The sequence below is a fragment of the Tribolium madens genome, unplaced genomic scaffold (assembly GCF_015345945.1).
Source record: "Tribolium madens isolate multiple individuals breed KSU strain unplaced genomic scaffold, Tmad_KSU_1.1 Scaffold_7;HRSCAF=85;Tcas5.2_LG10, whole genome shotgun sequence".
NCBI classification, from domain to species: domain Eukaryota; kingdom Metazoa; phylum Arthropoda; class Insecta; order Coleoptera; family Tenebrionidae; genus Tribolium; species Tribolium madens.
In genome coordinates, this window is record NW_025401050.1 from 1272926 (window position 1) to 1276912 (window position 3987).

Below are 3987 nucleotides of genomic sequence, written 5' to 3' on the forward strand. Positions count from 1 at the left end.
TGTGAATTTTTGATTGACACGTTCAAATCACTTATTGAATGTGTTCACCTATGGTGTTCACTTATCAACTTGTCAATATCAACTCAGATGTACGACCTACTCATACGTACCCATACCACAGATTACTTGCTTGAAAGCGAATCTGTGCCCATACATACCCCAAACATATACCTACCCATACGTATGGGTTCCTTATCCTATAAGGAAAGTATTGTAATCGACTGAAATTTGACCTACCTATATTTTTACATTTCTGGACGAATTATAGCTTCAAGACACCAAAAAAATTGATTTGGGCCATATACGATAATCCGTGTTTTAGATGTGGGTGTAGAAAAAACGTAATAACATTTAATTTAGCAGTTAGTGTTATTAGTATTTTTTGTTGTCAGAAGTACCCTTTTCGTAAATAACACTACATTTTGTATAGAAAGTTAAATGTTTATGTATTTTTGAATAAAAGACATGCAATTTTTGACGTACAGTTGGAGTCTAAATACTATGGTCGTCACTTTTGTGACACTACATTGAAGCTTTAACGTTAAAATGATTGACAGTTTCAAATTAATCACAGCTATTATATTTTCCTATCAAAAATATGGCACCGGCCGTAGCCGATAAATTTAGAATCCTTTTCCTATCTTCTGAGGTAGCCCAGTCAAATTAGAAAAAAATAGGGCGATCGGTGGAAAAAAATCGTAGGGAGTTGGAAGCCCAAGGAGGAGGAGGAGGGGGCTAAAGGTGTCTTTTTTTGTTTTTTTGCTTATATCTCGGAAACTATTACTCCTAACGGTTTTTGCCTGCTTATCAAATTTCCTACAAAAATGGTCCTTTGCATTATTGTTGTTGTAGGACTAACTGTAAGCAAGTTATAGGGCTGACAAAAAACATCATTTAAAAAAATGTGCTTTATCCGCATTTAAAACAGAATTAATCTTGTGATTTGAAAAAACTGAAAGCAAATTGAATTTATTGGGTGCAACACTTCATTAGAGAGTCTATAAAATCTTCCGAGTCGTCCTCATATGCTGCATCTTCGTCTTCAACTTAAACATTGAAAACCGAATTACAGTCTTGCTCAGTACAGTATTAATAAATAGATAATTTAATATCGATGATTTGAATAAAGCTTACAGTAAATTGAATGTATTGGATCCAACAGTTTATTAGAAGGTGCCACGAGGGTCTATCAAGTCTTCCGAGTCATCCTTATATGCTGAACTAGCATTTGCCTGCGACTTTGTCCGCGTGTATTTCTGATATTAAATGGGAAAAAGCCCGTTCACAAAACCATTGCATAGGCTTAGGTACTATATAAAGCTAAAATTACCTATGTTATGTATAGGATTCAGTTATAGTAGTCTCGTTCTTCGCTCTTCGCATGGGCTATATTTATGGATAAATAGTAAATGTTAATTTTCATAAAGTGTCGTCTCAGTGTACTTCTGCACTCTTAAAATTCGAAATTTCATGTTTCTAATTTTGTTTTTAAGCGTTTAAACTCTATTTTATCTCATTAAAATTTGAAAAGTACATTTCTACACTCTCTAAGGATCATATTTTCTAAATTTAATGTTTTTATGTCCCTTTAAATGTATACACCGTTTTATTCCCTTAAAAACTAATTTTCGAAAAATCTGATTTTAGTGCCCCTTTACACCTCTAAAGAATTTTATGTTTATATCTTTGTTTAAACATTTACACCCCATTTAACTCCCTTACAGATTGATTCTCTCTTTCATCCAATTTTTTTTTTATATCTTCGTTTAAATATTTACCTTTCAGGCAGACTAGCTTAGTTAGGGAACGCTCTATATCCTAATGAAATGTGTTTCAAAGGATTTTTAATGCAATTGTATGTAGACTCCAAACTTTTGAAGCCTACGGTTAGTCCTACGACAAAAATAAATAGGTCCATTTTTGTAGAAAATTTTGATGCAGAAATAGACATCTACAGAAAATTCTGCATAAATTACATAAACGATGAGTTTGTATTTATAGACCCTGTCAGTTTTTTTTAAATTACAAGACTAATTCTGTTTTAAATGCAGATAAAGCCAGTTTTTTTAAATGATGTTTTTTTCTGCCCTATAGCTCGCTTACGGTTAGTCCTACAACAAAAGTGCAAAGGACCATTTTTGTGAAAATTTTGTAAGCTTTAATTTTGATAAGAAGATAAAAACCTACAGGAGTGATAATTTCCGAGATATAAGCAAAAAACCAAAAAAGACACCTTTAACCCCCTCCCCCTCCTCGAGCTCTCCCCCCACCTTCGGGGACTTTTGATATATGTTTACCCAAATGTAAAGAAAGCGTTTAAAAAAATTCCAACTCTCTAGGATTTTTTTTCACCGATTTGTCTAATTTGACTGGGCTAAGGGGTGGTCTTTGGGGCAAATTGCAGAAAGGTTGCATTTACTCAAAAGTACAGTTACATATATTGTCAATAAATGGAGAAAAACGGGCTTGGTGGAAAGCCGACGACCAGGCGCTGGCAGACACAGAGTATCCATACTCGATGAAGATGTAGCTTTGACTGAAGTAGTGCGAAAGGATCCTTTTGCAACAGCTGTTCAAGCTAGAAATTGAACGGGCTTTCCTGGATGCCTAAAAACAGCGCAGCGACGCATAAAAAGTAGCGGGCTTCGTAATCATGTTGCTGGGAATAAATCGGGGTTAACCCAACAACACAAGGAAGCAAGAATGAGTTTTGCGCTGGAATACCTGTTAAAAGATGAAGCTTTTTGATCAAGAGTAGTTTTTTCTGACGAAAAAGTGTTCCAGTCTTCTCGTAATGGTCGAATTAGAGTGTATAGACCAAGAAACTCTAGATTTAGTGAACGATACGTTCATAATACGTACAACAGTGGACGTCTGTTAATATCTGGCCATGGATTTCTGTAGGTAGTCCTGGGGTAATGCCTCATGTAGAAGAACGGCTCAACAATGACGTTTACATTAGGATTCTTGGAAATATTATGGTTCCTTCTGTAGCAATCGCGTACCCAAATAATTATATTTTTCAGCAAAACAACTGCTCTATCCAAACCGCACGTAGAGTAACAGAATGGTTCGAGAATCAATATAACCGTCCTTGATTGGCCGAATCACAGTCCTGATCTCAACCCTATTGAAAACATGTGAGGTTTGTTGGTTACAAAATGAAAGCAGTCCCATTTGGTGTTTGCTAATAGGGAGGAGCTCTTGACTGCGATATCTGATGCATGGCAGTCATTATCACAGGATTATCACAGAAATTTATGTCTCTCCATGCCCTTTAGGATACAGAAAGTTTTAGACGCTAATGGTGCCATGACCAAATACTAATATTAAGTATCTTTTTAGTGTTCGCCTATATTGTCTCTGTGTACTCTAACTCGATCGTTATGAGAAGACTGCATTTTTTTTAGAACTAAAATAACTATTGTATTTATTAGCTTTTCCACTTATATTGTTGAATTGTTGAAACTATTATCTATACTTAAGATGTTTTGTTTATTAAATTGTCCTTTTTTCATGACATATTTGAGTATCTTTAATAATGATAAAGTAACAATCTCGAAATTTTTCATGACTGGCACCAGGCTTTCCTATATTTCATACGTACACGAAACCGAATATTTCACGAAACTACACAACACAAGTGTTAACTTCAATAATCCAGTTCCAAAAATACTTATTTATTCGACGAGTTTGAGTGTAAATCGGACGCTTTATTTCACCTCGTGGATGATAAACCACTAGTTACACTTAAACAAGTTGAACAAAAACACGATTAGCCCGTCACACCAAACTTTTATTTTAATAGCACAACGCGTTTCGACCACAAAGTGGTCATCCTCAGGTGAGAATAAAACTAACTAATTTAACAATGGTAATGCCTTATATACTAATTTTCCGACTTTCACTTTCCCTACCCTCAACTAACGAGTAGAGGGGAGAAAAGGGAATGGGGCCGTTGTCTGAATTCATGAGATTATCTCTATT